At 39.3% G+C, this 16,985-nt stretch overlaps 1 protein-coding gene across 2 annotated transcripts in view; it reads right to left on the bottom strand.

Moving 5' to 3' along the window:
* GMDS (GDP-mannose 4,6-dehydratase) overlaps positions 1-16,985 on the bottom strand; it is a 427,376-nt gene that overhangs the window by 184,102 nt on the left and 226,289 nt on the right. The window lies entirely within an intron of this gene.

Genomic DNA, 16,985 nt, shown 5'->3' with positions numbered 1-16,985 from the left:
TGAGGAGCAGGGTGAGCCCCACATGGGATGAAGTGCAGTCTTCAGTGAAGTGCCCTCAGTCCAGGCACCAGCAAGCAGAACTGGAAAGGGTCAGGGCAATGCATGTGTAGCAGAGGTCTTCCATGTTTCTTTTTTAATTATTTTTGGATATACACACTGATGCTGAACACACTGCAGTGCCCCTCACAGAAGCAGTATACCTCTTGCTTTGTCTAGCTTTTTCCAGATGGCACATTAAACAACTCGGTGAGAAGACAGCATGTATGAACGCACATGTTCAAAAAAGAACTAGTTTGCTAAAGCATTACTGTAAATTCCCAAACTGACTCCTGTGTGCAATGGCACGGATTTCTGGCTGGTCATCCTGCACCCCTTCTTATAGAAACAAAGAACTGTTCTTAGTTTTAAGACAAAGCACCCCAAATTGCAGTGGTATACGCTTTGCATGCATGTGAAATAGATACACATTTGTAGTAGTGTGTGCACAACTGAGTATAGTGGTCCTTCTCAGGGCCATAATAAGTGTAAAAATCATTAAAACAAAGCCACAACATTGCAAATTTAAATCCAAACAGCAGAATTACCCGTTTTTGAAGTGACAGGCTTCCTTCCATCACTTCCACAATGTAGTGGACAGAAAGGGAGGCAAAGAGAAAGGAATTGCATATCACAAAAGTCTTGACCCATTCTTGGCTTTCACAATGCCCCTAGAACTGCACAGAACATCAGTAACCAGGCACAAAGAAAAGGTGCTGCAGACCCAAGTTTCAAATCAAGGTTTTAGTGAACAGATTCACAGGCTGGGTTGGAAAAGACTTCTCGAGGTCATCTGCTCCAGCACCTTGATCAAAGCAGGATGACTTCAAAGTTAATCCAAAATCTTGGTTAAAAAATGCCATCTAGAATAATCCAGCTATTCAAATCATTCTGGTTAAGCATCAATGTGTTTCCTTGCAGAAAACACAACTGTAGAGAAATAGTGTGATACACTTCCACTTCAAAACAATAACAAAGACATTTAGCTTATTTCAGCAAAAATGAAACTTATTAGCTCTCTTCTATCATTTTTTAACTAAAAGGCAAAGCTGAAGTATTACTGTCATCCTTCCATGATGTATACCATTAACCTGTATTATACCTGTAAAAAAATTGTGTTTAATACAACTAATTTGCATAGAATTAGTGGGAGGATCTGTTTTTTCTGGTTTTTTTTTTTTTTTGTCTGTTGTAGTAACAGGGCTATGAAAATATAAAGCCTAAATGAAGAATGAGTTCTAGTGAGCTTGTGAGTAGTGCACATTGTAGCATTAGGTGTGTACATTAGAGGCATATGTAAACAGGAACAGCACATGAAAAGGTGTCCAAAGGTCTTGACTTTTGGATACACTTGGAGGTCAAATCCGAGCTTTCTTATTGAAGAGTAACTCTATTGGAATTTTATTTTTAGCAGCACACCAGATACATTTTTAAGTATTCCTCCTTGTTAAAGGCATTCAGAAGAAATCTATGCATATATAAGGTAAGATATGTGACTGGCAACCAGTCACTGCCAAATTTATAAGCCTTGTGTAAATACAAAAAAATCAGTTATAGAATATGTAGTTCAGAACCAGAATATAGTTTTTATTATTAATTAATTAAAGACCATAAAAATGTCTTTACCTATCAAACTACTGAGATTTAATTATAAAAGGAACACAATGTGGCACAGCACAAAAGGACAGTGAAATCAGCCCCATGCTAAATTGCTCATGAATACAATTGGTATTGTTTTCCAGGTCAGAGAGGGCATGAAGGGACTAACCTAGTCTTGTTAAGCTAACAAATACGACAGAAGATATTAAAACAAATAGAGATCCCTGGATAGTCCCCTTCTCCACTCTGGACAAATGCCTCCTATCTTGCCTCATCTGCAGTCAGCTACACTGCATTAAGCAGAATCCTGATGTTTAAACAGAGAAACCACTCTTCACGCAAGAGAGGTAATTTGAACAGGCATTTAATTACTGCAGCCATCCAAACTGTAGTGAGGCAAAAGTGCAGTCTTAACGGGGGAAAAAACTCAATCAAACCAAAAACTCCAAACACACGAACAAGTCAAGCCTATAGCAGCTGGGAGCTGTTTGTGACTTCTCTCTTTCACTCCTTTAGACTTTCTGGCATTTTTATTGCCTGTTATCCCAGTGATAATTATGTAAGCATGCAGATATATTAAATTGAGATGGTGGAAAAATAGGGGCCACATAGAAAGCATCTGACTTGCAGTAACTGATAAACATCAGTCATTTTCTAATAAGCTAAAACTTTCTAGAAATTTAGAAGTTTGCAAATAAACTGTTAAGATAATATTTTGATGGAAACCCTAAAGGGAAGTTTAATATTTTTAAGAGCAAGCATTCAAAAACTCATTGCTTTAAGGTTCCCTACCCTACCCTACTAATTTGAAAAAAATGAATATACATTATGAGTTCTTTTTGCCTTTCTTCTTGTGGTTTTTTTTTGTATTTTCAGGTTTCACTCTATAACCCTGAGCGCCATAATCCTCCCCCCTTTTTTTTTTTTTCTTTTTTTTTCCTTCCAAATGGCAACTGGGATTTTCATGAAATCATTTGACTCCAATGCCGAGGTTTTAAGAAAAACAACAAAAGCACACTCTCTCCAAACTAATGAGAAAAATGAAAAAAGCTAGAAATGCTGGAGTTTGGTTTAAAATGTCTCTCATTTAGAATCAGATGTTACCATAGATCTCACAAAAGTCTATGAAAGAAGGATGGACCAGACTTCAGTCAAAATTACAGGATTTGGACTTACTGCTTTGCAAAGGTGAACCAGCCAGAATATTCAGCATGGTTATATTTGTTTACTTGCTCAGCTAATGAAATTATGGAAAATTCTTTCATAAACATAAGCAAGTTTGGCATGCCTGAAAGTGGGCTTCTTACCAAACTAAAACGAAGATAAAGTAAAAGCAAAGCCTGAAATAGACCCACGCCACATGGGAACAAGTTTTGATCTCACTGACTTCACAGGTCCCAGCATTTCACTCCAATATAATAAGTCCATTAACAATGAGGAGAAAGCTATTTTCATTATTCTCCTCAGTTCAAAATCAGAAATGCAGCCTCAGTTTCTCTGTTGATGGAATGAGAAGAAGTCACATATCTCCCACTCAAACACTGTATGCCTAAGGTAAAAACACAAGTAAGACAGTCACACAGGAAAGTAAGCACCGAGTAGTTGTCATCTGGGCTGCCTGGAGCCTTATCTCAAAATAAGACTAAGCTCCCAAAGCCCTTGAAAATTAGATAAAATCCTGAGCTAGCGGAAAGGATCCCACAAAAGATTTTCAGATTAATTCTCCAAGCCTGTATGCATCAAAACAAACAAAACACCTTTCCCAGTTTTCCATGGGAAATAGATAAAAGGCACAGTGAAATAGCCAGCAGCTCAGTGAGCTCAGCAGCCTCCCCAGGAATGCCAAAGACAGAGGCACAAGTCCCCGTGGCATCTGGTTGAGACTAGAGGCTTGAACCTCTCTCTCTGTTGTGTTCTGCAGTGAGTAGCACAAACAACTCGCTAATTAATCCTGAGGCTGGTGAGCACTGGCTTCTTTTGAATATCGACCATCCTTATCAAAACTGATATGCACAATCCATCAACAGCTTCCCCTTTTGACTAAACACATCCGAGTTAGCTCTCCTCACGCAACCTCCTCGAAAACACCTATGTGGTGGGAAATGCAAGGGGATAAAGAACAGTAGGCAAGCCCCTAGCTGGGAAGTTTTTTGCTGGTTGTCTCTGGGGAAAAGCACAACACATTTAGAAAGAGGCATGGGGACCACTGGGATGTTCAGCAGAGACAGCCACAGGGGAGCCTCCTCTCCTGTGAGGCAACTGCAGTGGGCTCTGCTGAATTAACATGACTGAAAACAAAGTGATTGCCAAGCTGGGAACCAGTTTAACAGCATGAACACCTCAAAGTTCAAATAAGAGGAATGCAATAGCAAGGGTCACTGCAGGAACAGGCTTGTAAGGGACTGGTAAGGTTTATTAAACACCACTCATCACTCTTCGTTTAGCGCAACTGTGGGAAAAGAAGATTTTATAGCCCAGTGATCTAGTCTACAACAGGAGTCAAATGTGCAAGACAAGTCCTGTCTCTTGGGAAGAAATCACCCTTTAGCTGTGAGAGAAACCACATTTGCTTCTTTGGCAAAATGCTGGGGACTCTTCTCCCACATAGAAATCAGACAAGACTCCAATTTAATTGAAGATGCCAAGAACATATTTATATATATACACACACATCGCCATTCTACCACATTCTTTCTAAAGGCATCTCTAACACTAAATGTGTACAACCACTTACAACAGTACCATATTATTGCTTATTAATTAAGTAGCCAGCTCCCAACAGGCATGTGTATGGAAATGTGCCACCTGACATGCATAACCAGAAAAAATATGCCCTACTTATCTATATAAGCTGTAGAGAAAGTGATCAGATTTGTTAAAAATCCCCACAACCATATTTCAGAAGCTACTCATAGTTTGTCAAGAGGATACTCACTTCAGACTCCATCAGAGGATGTAAGATATTTCCAGTAACTAGGGAAGTTATCTTTTTTTTCTCCCTTTCACAACTATTTCTACATAAATTGAAAAACAGCTATTCTACTACAAAATTGATCTCACTTTTAATTAACTACTCAAAATAGGATTATAAGCATGTCTTATTAAAAACCTGAGGAAGAAATTAATGCAATTTTCATTATACATTAGAAGGGAGCTTGTTGGTTTTTTTTTTTTTTTAATCTGCTGCCTTGTCAGACCTTATTATTTTCACAAAGATCTGACAATCACAGGGTCATATTTGTTAGCTGCTTGTGACAACATTCAAAAAGGGCACTATATATCACCAAAACAGCTCACAAACTGGCTGGTCACATTATTTATTATGAGCCACACGTGACAAATTATTTAACTCGGTGACTCCTAATAAGTCAAAGAGCAAGCAATTAGCTAACGCTGTATGAGGGCTGTTTGTGGCAATTTATAGATGCTCTCAAGCTGTCATAGCACTTCAAAGTACCATTAGGGGGGAACCTCTTAATGACTCACTTGAGATGACAAGCATTACACAGCACACATGGCAGCGATGAATTTGGCAGCCGATTCTGTTACTTGAAGCTTCTTCCCCTTTCCCCAGCAGCTGTTTACATGTTTGCAGTTTGCATTTCTCTCTTAAAACTTGCTCGCTGGTGGAAACACGGAGAGGGAAGCGCTGTGTTCTGTGACAGAGCAAGTTCTGTTCAAGGCTGCTTTATGGGCAACTCCTCAGGACTACAAGAAACTCGGAGAGCTGCATGACTCTTAACTAGGAGAGGTGCTGCAGGTAAAATCTGCTGGTTGCTCAAACAACTGCTATTTCCAGCTCACAGCTGGAATGGAGTGAACCTCATGGAAGTTGGAGCCCTTTCCCAGTTAGCCAGGATTGTGCTTTGTAATCGTTATTCTTTCTAGTAAGCCAAAAAAGGGCATTTTTTGGACATTTGGACAAGACGGCCTCCTGACCTTCCAACCTGAACCGTTCTGTGAACCCAAAGATTATCACTTTGAGTTCAGTCAGGATCTGGGGAAGATCCAAGCTTTAGAGCTCAGACTGGTTTCTAAGGCTTAGTCCCCGGCTTTCTGTAATGGATTACAGCAATTGGTGACTATCTTGCATTTTCTTCCTTGCACCCCATTGAAAAAGCAAGCATACGCCTTTCTCCTGAGTCCCCTCTTGTATTTCTAGTGGCACTCAGTTAAACAGCTCCCTGGCTGTACCAAACCTAGGCACCTCGGGGAACTACGGACCAATGCTGAAGCAAGGATCGTGTGGGATAAATCTAGTCTGGGTGTTCCCATCCGTATGAATGCAGTGACAATGTATGAAGAGTGTAAGAATTAAAAATAATCTGGCAGCAGCAGGTTAAAAAACCTGGTGATGAGTAGTAGATACTCTGTGTTGGAGAGTGGGGAGGTAAAGGAGAGGTGAAAGAGGGAACTTGGGGAGGGGGCAATTAAATGATTACTTTGCAGAAACTTCAGGTGATAAAACAAAGGTAAAAGAGGAGAGGAGAAATACACAGGTTGAATTCGCTGTTACCTTAAATGTTGTACCTGCAGCTATGCGAGCGTGACATAGCTATGGCTGGTGAAAGACAAAAATGAATCAATGGAAATGAATGGGTGACACTGAGAAAACACAACATGCTGCCACAGTTGGATGTGACTGCACTATTTCAGGAGGGGAGGAGAGGGTAAAAAAAGCAGATGTCAGACCAGCATTCAAAAGCAGCCACTCCAAGCAAAGGCTCCCCCGCACTATAAGACATGTAGCAGGAGCAATTAAACCTCTCTCTGCCACACACATTCCTTTATAAAATGCAACGAGTCATTGACTGTGCTTTAGCATTCCTCAGCAGCCACAGCTGTATTATAGCAACACTGTTATTCCAGATAGCTCGAGGGGAAAGTACCTGCACAGAGTGTTAACCTCTGCCTTTAATTGCAGTGACATCATCCACGAGATTTAACTTGTGCTTTTGACACAACATCAGGCTTCCAATGCAAAAGCTTAATTTAGTACATCATGTGAAAGTGTTGAAATCCTCCTCAGTATAGAAATCAATGACATTTTTACTGGGGACAATGCAAGTCTAAAACGTAATGAAATGTTTCATCTATCAGAAACTGTTTCTATTTCCAAGCCTGAATTTGCATATTGAGATTGCTTTAAAATGTGCAAAGTAAAAGCTACAAATTATTTTAAGGTGTGGAGTTGGAATGACAGGAATACTTTTATGAATAACTGTAGCACAAGAATGCATTTTCCAAAGGTACTTTATAAGGACTTCCCAGTTACTTGGGAAAGAAAAAGCAACGCATTCAAATCTTCATATAATAATGTAACAATCTTCAAATAACATGGGTGGGTGGCGCTTTTTTTTTTTTTCTTTTTTTTTTTTTTTGGCCAGTGTTCACCGCAGTCTTTAACTACCTGACATTTCATCAATCTTCTGGCACCTTGTCTGTCTTTTTTTTTTTTTTTTTCCTTCTGGTATCACTTCATCTTTGTCAAGGTTTGCTTTTCTTCCCATGCATTTATGCCATGCTGCTGAGCTTTTCAGAAGTTACAAAGTAGAACTATCTGAACACTGTGCTGGAGATCATTTTACAACATTAATGTAATAACTCATCAATCAAATGTTGGATATCTAGGTATTACTTATTCTGCTGTTCTAACTTACAAAACCTGTTACACTCTGAGGGAAAAGTATTTCTAGACAAGTCAGGTTTGGGTAGAAGACTTCAGCTTGCATTAGGCAGAAAGTGGCTAAGAAGAAAAGAGAAGAGGTAAGAGAATGTTTCTTGAAGTGGCACCTTAAAACTGATGGGTGATCAGTTCAACTGTTTGACCAAAAGCCGCAAGTAGCAGAATACAGATTTCATGTGCTGAGCACATGGACAGAGTTGTGATTTTTGTTGCTGGTCTCAGGATCTTTGGTGCTTTCCTTAGAGCTCTTCCTCCCAGAGTCATGAGACTGCAGAAGTCTCTCACCTTTCTTTTTAAAAGAATTAAAACAAAAGAATATTAAAGCCTCTCTAGTTCCAAGGGAAAGTTTAAAAGCAAAACCTGAGTATTCCCTGAAAGCTCTGAAAACCAAAAAGGCAAATAAATCAACACTTACTGTTTTTAGGTTAAATAAATCATGAGAGATTTTTTTTTTAATCTCCTCATTTTGAAGATCCAACTTCACTTTCCATTTGTCTAAACATAGGGGAAGAATCCATGGTGAATGTAACAAATCATAATATCGTGGGTAACCTTATATTCCTCACAGGTACTTTTCATCAGGATAACAATTTCCAGTGAGACTCACAAAATTTAGTCATATTTTAAAATACCTTCCCTTGAATCATCATGACTTCTTTTTCCCAACATCTGATCTCCTAGTAATCAAGGAAAACAAACAGCCTTCTTTTGCAATCCTTTTCTAATCTGTGGAGAAAAGGACTAATAGTACAATGGTGCCTATTCAGTCAGAATCAAAATATCATTCAAACACTAAGCATTAGGGCAGAAATCCTTCAGGCTCTCCTGTTTTCTGACAAAGAGCCACAACTCTGGCAAATGTATGTAAAGTGCATTTCTGAGGTGAGCAAAACTAACCTCTGACCTTTAGAAAAGTGAGCTAAAACCCCCAGGATTTTGGGGGAATGGTAGATGGCCCTGCCCAGGTGGAAGGGATGATATTTTACATAGATAATCACTCCATTCTTCATTTGTGCTTTATATTTTGCCACTTACAACTTGCAGGTATGTGATTGTGTCTGTGGCAATTTATTAGCAACTGTAGGCATCAGTAACACAGGCTTATCCTCTGAACTAAGATTTAGGGCATGGATTAAAACCTGTCACAAAATAAGACTGAGGCTGAAGCCTTTTAGCCAGGTGCAGGGGGCAGGTTTTCAGTAATGATAGCCCTGGCTGTGGGATTTACAGCTGGCAAGAGAAAATAATTTGAAATACACAAAATTGTGCCTTAAGTTTGGTGGAGTCTTAATCTTCTAAAGTAAGCTTTGGTCAGGACATTATAAGGTCACATTTCCTAATTAATAATACATGAACAAGAGCAGATTATGGTCTCCTCCCTGCGATTAAGGTGTCCCATCTTGCCAGTAGCCCTCTAAGGAGAATCGCTTGCCGTAGTCCGTGAGCTATGCCTCATGGCCAAGTGCCTACATTTGCAAGGGGGAGTGGAGCAAAGGACAAGCTCTTCAAAAGTCAGACACGTCTATAGCCTTTCTCCATCATATCAAAACTAGTCATCCTTGTTTGAATGCAGTTACATTTTCACTACTTATAGTATTTCTTTCCCTCTGACTAGGATTTTTTTAAAAGTAAATTTCCTCCCCCACACCACCATCTCCTTTATCCCATTTCCCCTCATGCATGTTTCTAAAAATGGCCAGTCCTGACTGTTAACAGCATCACAGACATCCCTATCAGTTTGTTTCTTCCCAGCTCTATTATTCTGATGAAATTTGGTCTTCATCTTTCAATAACTGGATATTTTTCACTCCACATGTTCCTGAAGTGCAATGTCTTTATCTAATACCTACCGACCTCCCTTCCACACCGCTGTGTTTCCCAGCCTGCCTGTCTCAGATTCCTGGACCAGTATGTTCATGGGGTATTTGTCACAGCAAGATTTTATCTACATATAGGACATGCATAGCTTGAAGAGCAGGGTAAGAAGACACAAAAAGGTATGTGGAAGGCATTGTTAAATGGTGTGAGGGACAGTGTGTGGGCAAATTCATACCACTGTGAATGAATCCCGAGAACCTGGGGATCCTTAGCACTGCGTGAGAAGCGACTGTCCGGCACTGCTGTGACAGCAATTCAGCAAATTGAAAGGGAAAAATATTAGTCACTCTGCTCAACACAGACAGCATTTAGACCAAACAAGGTTTCTGGTTAGCCAGCTGGCCCACGTTTGAACAGGTTGGCTAGCTTCTAGCTAGATGCTTCATAGAGCCATGCTCCTTTCTCTTTCCCATCAGATATGGCTGCTCTACTACCTTCTTCCAAGTATTTCAGGACAGTCAGCCACCAAAAGCATTAGCTTTGCTGCCTTTTTGCTGTGAAGAAACCAGTCAGGCTACTAAACTACAGCACTAAAATGTGGTGTGGCTGCGCAGGTGCTTATTTCCCACTTTTACTGGCCCAGACAGGGTAGAGTCTGCAACTCATTTGTGAGGAGAAGTCTGGCTGAATGCAAGCTGCCAGTGCCAAAAGGACACCCTGCTCACAAGAAGTCATTGCTGAAATGAAGTGCTGCCCACGGTAATCTGGTGTTCAAATGGGTGTTGCAGACAAGCTTGCAGAGAACATTGCAAAAAGTTTCTGAAGAAACTGTCACGGGTTTTCAGCATGGCTCAGCGCTCGCTGCTTCAGCACTCAGCCAGGGTTTAGGGTATTACTGAGGTGAAGCATCCTAGGTAGAACAACGACTGTCTCAAGTTAAACCAGACAGAAGTTACCGACAAACTTAAAACCCTAACAGAACCTTACAAGCAATGCTTCTGTGGTGTTAGTTTTTTTCCTACTTCTTCAACAGCTCTGGGTAGAAAAGAGATTATCTTCATAAGAAATCCTGCCAGGTCAAACTGAAATCTGAGGATTCAAATTACACCATATGATCAAGAGCATCTGCTTTCATCTCGGGCACAGCAGGGACGAGGCAAGAGTCATCATTCAAGATCTGAAAAATGAATCAGCAGCAAGTGTGGCACAGCGAGCACTCTAGTGGGAATGGAGACAGAACAGAATCAGCAAATTTTGTTTTGCTTGTTTGCTTTCCTGCTTCCTCTTTTAATAATCTGCACTGTTGATGTGTACGTGTGCGTGCGTAAGTGTGTGCACACAAAATTATGCAGAGCATATTCCAGCTTGTAACATGGAAGAAAGTAAGAGAGTAAAAAAGTCATATCAGTGTCAATTTATAGCAACTGTAAAAAGCTCAAGTCACAGAAAACATAAGTCCTCAGGCACTGCAGGATTCTTTGCAAACTTAGTTATATGGAAGAAGTGCTTTACAAAAAAATCTCTTAGGAAAGGACTGTATGGTTTGGGAGCACACTGTGTACAGGCGCAGCTACTCTCTCAACTACACAACTACCGGGCCAATTTCAGAGTTATTCAGTTTTCTTTCAAAGAGATTTTCACACTTATTTTTTAAAGTAAGTAAGTCCATTGATAGGTGGAAAACATCAACGTAGCAAACACCCAGCCCTCCAAAAAACCCAGGAGAAAACAATTCCAGCTACTGACCTGTACAACTTGCCAGAAATGAATTTGGCTATAAGACAACATCCCTTTTCTGTTTTAACACATTTATGCTCATATTGCACTGGCCCTTTGAAGGTTCATGGTAGCCTTTTTGGTCTCATTATGAATATTAGGGTACTCCCTGCACAGCGATCCAACAAATGGCTCCAACAAGGGAGGGCACATGTTATGTCTCAGGTGATGAGAGCTGTGAAATTTATGCAAGATCTCTGCAGTAGCAGCAAGGAGCCTGGGACACCATTTGCGTGGGGATTCAATTCCACCTGAGGGGCAGTGATAAGGGACGACATTCTCAAATCTTCTTAAATATTGGATTTCCAATTCTGCTTGACATATAAACCCCAATTCCTTATACTTTCTAAAACCAGATATTCTTTAGAGAGAGGTCATTTAGCTCTATCAGATCAACACTACTCAAACCGAGACTTTCTACATTGAAATTTTCATGTACCATAGATGGGTCCACACAGCCTGTTTCCCTTATAATGCCTGATCAGCATTAGCTGTATTTAAAAACCACACAACTGACAGAAAAACAACCTTCCACAAAAAGTTGGGTTTGACTCCTTGTGCTTCAGGGCATAAGTGAAACTCTAGAAGAGGGAAAGAAGAAGAAATTTCCACCATGACGCATTTATTCCACAATTGCCCTCTCCAAGTTTCTTGTCCTTTCTCAGCAGGCACAGCAAGCTGGTGGCTGTCAGAGATACTGGACTGAATGACGGCTGGGCTGCGCTGCTACAGCAAATCCTATATTTAAAAGTACAAGAATTTGTCCCTTCAACAGTCTGGGTCAGAGCTGCTGTACTCAGCAATGCAAAAAACTTTTATTTTTGTTCTGCTTTTAAAGAACGTGAGCACACACACGCAGGTCAGAAGGATTTGTACAACAATTCACAACAGTTTGCAGAGCAGATTAACTAGATTCTTCCCTGCTGAAAGGATTATATATAGATTAAAACATTCAAAGTAGAGAAAAGCATGTAATACATGAGGGTAATTTACGCTAAACCCATTATTAAGAAGATGAACATGTTTAATTAAAAAAAACCCAACAAAACCCAACAAAAAACCCAAGACAAAACCTGAGTCATGAAGCAGTGAGATGATACCCCTTTAAATGAGGACGGCCTTCAAAGAAAGCTGTGGTAGAAGTTATTTCTTCACCAAAGTGGCATTTTTGCCAACGAGACTCTTGGCAGCCTTCAAGGGTCGACACTAGCACAATTGACCAAATATGGTTGGGAATTTGAAAACATTGAAGATATTAGCATTTGTTCCTGAGTCTAACATAACACAGTCCAGTCTTGCCACCAGAGCCTATAACTATTAAGTGATAACTTAAGCACTGGAATGCAAATAATCCATTGGTTCACATTAGTGTCATTTCCATTTGTTGATGTTCCCAGTCCCCTTCAAATCCTGGCAGTACCTTACTTGACTTCTGAGGGGAACAATCTACAGGAAATGTACTAAAAAAAGTTAAATGACGAGAGCAGAAGTCAGCAGTGGTTTACTTGCAGAGAAAGGAAAAAAGACGATACATTAAATGACACTGTCCAGAGTTACTTGACCTCAAACTGATTGCTGTTAAATTGCTTGAATTGAAGTTAGTCATTTACCTACTGGCAGCTACTCAAGATTTATCTTTACAGGCTACAAGGTTTTATCATTTGTCCATAAACTCCCCACCAAATGTTAACTTTCAAAATACTGGTTTAACTGTGAAGTGTGGGGAAGCTTTGCCAAAGTCAATGAAAAATTAACATAAGTCCGTGATAAAACATCGAATACTTAAATAATTTGGCACCTCTCCTCTGAGAAGTTAAAAGGATGCTCTGAATACTTAATGGGTAAAATAGAACAGCATAGTAGTTTTTAAGGAACAGTCTGCAATCTGAAGTCATCTGACCTAGAAATGTCATAATGGGCATCTGTGTTGGAAAAATAATAAGGGTCTATAATTTATTAGAATATACTAGACAAAAATTAAATTATGGTGGAGATAAGCTTTATGCTACAGAGATAAGTGCAATTACTTCTCATTTTAAAGACAAATAAGGAAAGTTACCCTGGGAAAAATGAAGTCCTCCCACACTTTTAACTACACCTTTATCTAGCATATATATCAGTTTAAAGTGTCCACACATCCCAGCAAAGAACTGCAACTTTTAATTTAAACTTGCCTTCAAACAGATAGAAGAAACAGGAAGATAAGCAGCAACCCCCCCCATAAACAAAACCCAAAATCGGGATTTCAACAAACTCCGTAGTTGTCATCAGGCTATTTTTTATTTTGAAGAAAAAAAAAAAAAAAAAGGAAAAAAGGAAAAAAAAGACTACGGCAGAATGTAAAAAATTACAGTGACCTTAGATCAAACCTGTTGTGCTTTCTTAAACACTGTGTTTTTATGGAGAGTGAGCAGATGCAGGACGACTCCAGCATTTTGCTGGACTGGATCCTGAAGCTATGCCCCGGAGATCATCAAATGATTCCCCTAATACTCTGCAGCTGACTTCGTTCCTTCCTTATCAAGGCTGATCAGTGATGTAGGCAAGGTAAAAGCAAGTAAAAGGAAAGACACTGAACCCTGAAGGAAAAACCTCCACACCAGCCCAAGCTCTCCCTCCCATAATCTGGACAAGTGGAACATTAACCAGAGGGAGGGCATTACAGCCCATGGCAGAGCGTCTTAGGTGAACTATGCTTGAAGAGCCCAAAGTTACAAATACCTTCATAGTTGGATATATTTCCTGAGGCAGTGCTCCCTCCAGAGCCTAACGGGTCGGACAGACCTCCATATCTGAAAAGGTATAAGCGTACACTTTCCAGGCCCAACACAGAATGCCCTCAGAAACAGGAAAAAACTCATTTTTTTCCAGCTATGTGCCATACTGCTAGACCCAATTATTTATTATGCCATTTCCCAAAGCATCAGAACCAAAGAAAACTGAACATTCTGAAGCCAACGATTAAGTCATCAGACACATCAGCCTCTTCAAAGACGTTCTGCTGCGTGTTAGAAACCCAGTGTCTGCCTGAAAAATGTTTGGGTTATTATTATTATTTTTTTAATTTTATTTAAAAGCAGTAAGGTAAAGAAACAAGCATTTCTGCATCTTTCAAGTGTCTTTGCATTTTCAAAATTAGCCTGTTATTCCAGGCACCTTAGCTTCTGAATGGTCAACTCCAGATATCAAAAAGGGACTCGATTCCTGAACCAAATGGCCTTTTCAACAGCCAGACTGAGTCTGCACACTAAAATGGAAGCATTCAGTATCTACAGCACTCATTTCTTTGAAGAATCAAAATATAATGCAGAAGACTGTTAGATTTATGCTCTGAGTAAAGGTAACTAAGCATATTCCACCTGCCCCTTCATAAGACTGCTGAATGTCAGCATCCACGTTTCCAAGATGCATTCCATTCCAAGCTCACGAAAATGATTTTCAGAACTTCTGTGGAGATCCAATGACTTCTTTAAAAATAAATAAATAATGCAGTTGTGTCTGGATGTCTGTGAAGACAACAGAACTCTTTATGACTCAACTATTTTGTTCCTGTAAGTCAGAAAGAGATGCACTTTCCTGCTCTCTCCACAAATATATATCATTCACTTGCGACTCTTTCTAACAACAACAAAAAAAATTCAGTGAATGAGATGCTCAGTGGATAAACTCAAATGTGAACGGTGTCCTGACATTACTGCTACCACACTTCCCTGCAAGCAACATTTCAAGTAATTTCAACAGAGGTTCCAAATAAGCTGGGAATGCCAGCAATATTCTAGATTCATCTATATCAAATAGTTCCATCAGATGGCACTATGCAGATGAAACAGTAATGTCTGGTATAGCAACATTTTTGCAACATGAAGTCTAGCTATTTCAAGAGGCTTTAAAAAAGGTTAAAAAAGTGAGCTGGGTGCACATTCACACTAAATAAATAATATCTTAATAAAAAGAAAATCAGAGACTGCTGTAAAACTAGAATTTCAGGAAAAATCTAAGTATCCTCACATTAGGTGGATAGGTTATTAAAACTAGAATTTTAGGAAAAAATCTAAGTATCCTCAGATCAGGTGAATAGTTTATTGGATCTAATAGGAGTAAAATGCTTCCATTTTGTTACATATTTGCTTATGTACTGAAGAAGTACTTAATCCAGAGCTACTACTTGAGTAGTAACTCAGCCTTTCTCTTCTTCCTCCCCCTTCCCCCAAATTCCTAGAAATATTTTAATATATCAACACACTCACTGAAAAGCAGAAAATAACATTCCCATGGAAAAGGTAACTCTGCCTGATACCTTAACTGAGAGATTAGAATTGAATGCCTCAATAGTCCATGTAAACTTAGTTGTGACAGTCAAAACCAGGCTTTAATTTTAATAAATGATTATATGCACAACATTCCCTTTCCTCTTTGGCATAAAACGAAGTATATTAATTGGTTTCTCATCAAATATGCCAACTGGTTTTGTCATAGCTATCTTCCTAATGTACATTAACAATTATTTTTAAGAAACTTTGCTTAATGTGTAAGAAATTAAATCAAATCTTCACATCCATTTTGTATACAGACTTGTAAATTGCTTTTCGCATTTATTTTTGGCTCCAAGGCACTATTCAAAACATTTCTAGAATAACATGACCATATTTCATAGATAAGAAAAAACAGTATGTGCGCCTCAGTAGAGAGAGAAAAAAAGTATAGCAGTGTTTTAATGCCAATGTTTTGACACTCTCTAAGGAAGACAGGAAAGGGTATTTGCCCACAGAATTCGACGATTCTTGAATTTCCACTTCCCCTATTTTCCTGTCACATATCACAGCTAGAACAAAATGTTAACTTCCAAGAAAGAAGACAAATGGGAAAACAGACACAAACCCCACAGGAAATCCAAATTCTTTCATTTTGGTATGCTTATAGAAACAAAGTCTGGAGTTTTATGCAGTTTTAAGATGCAGATCTTAAAAAGGGGGGAAAAAAAAAAAGAAAAAACCTCCACCATGTAAGCAATATGCTATACAGAATTTCTGAAATACATTTGTGGCCAGCACCTTTTGTCACAGGCAATTTAAGAGACCTGTAACAGAAACTACAAGGTATTCAATGGCAAACTCATTGTGAAAAATGACTTACTAAACAGAAGTAAAAGAGCACATAAAGGCAACCAAGCAAGGCTGTGGCAAAATATATAAATCCATGAGCTCATAATTCTTAAATAAAATACACAGCCACACCTTTGCTCTAAACAAAGTTTTCAGAAAAAGTTAAGAATATTCTTTTTACACCTAGATTTTAAAATGAAGTAAGTGTGCAACTTAACATTATTTTATCCTATTGTCACACTGCCCATTTCAGAGTAGTTTTGCAGCGTGCAACTACCTACCTTTAATTAAAAAGCAAACAATACCCAAATATTTTTTATTGCTGCTTCGTTGTTTCTGGATTGAAATATCACTAGTATTCAATGTAACATTACAATACACATCTTCTACTGAGAAAAGTTCATTGGAGAACCCATTTCAGAAGCAGCAGAGGTGAAGCAGCCTCCTCATTTCCTTTGGACATGTGAACATGAGGAAGAAAAGCTGCTAAGAGAAAGAAGCCAAGAACTGAGCTGGCAAGATCCATGACAAGCAGCTGAAAGAGGGACCTTGGGACAACAATGTCGTCATCAGCGTCCAACCTTTTTTTTTTTTTTTAAGCCAGCTCTTACATTTTTTTCCCATGACGAATAGCTGTTTGCAGAGGTCCCCTCCCACTCCTCCCTCAGTCTCTACACAGCAACCCTATTCCATGTACCTGCCATATTCTACTCTTAGATGTAGTATTTTCTGACCCTATTCTTTTTGCACCCCCTCCCATTTCCCATGTCTATTTGAATGTCTCATGATGTTCATGCTGCTCAGTCTTGCTGCATGAGAGTGTAAATTCCTTCAAGAAAGGACTTGCCGTGAGCTCTTTAAGGAGTTCCTGCAGAACTGGGGCTCCGAGCTTGGTCTGGGTCCCAAAAGAATGGGCAACACATAAAATAAACAATCTATTTCATGATCTAAAATGTTTGCACAATCAG

The sequence above is a fragment of the Falco rusticolus genome, chromosome 3, assembly GCF_015220075.1.
Source record: "Falco rusticolus isolate bFalRus1 chromosome 3, bFalRus1.pri, whole genome shotgun sequence".
NCBI lineage: Eukaryota > Metazoa > Chordata > Aves > Falconiformes > Falconidae > Falco > Falco rusticolus.
This window is presented reverse-complemented; position numbering and strand designations above follow the sequence as displayed.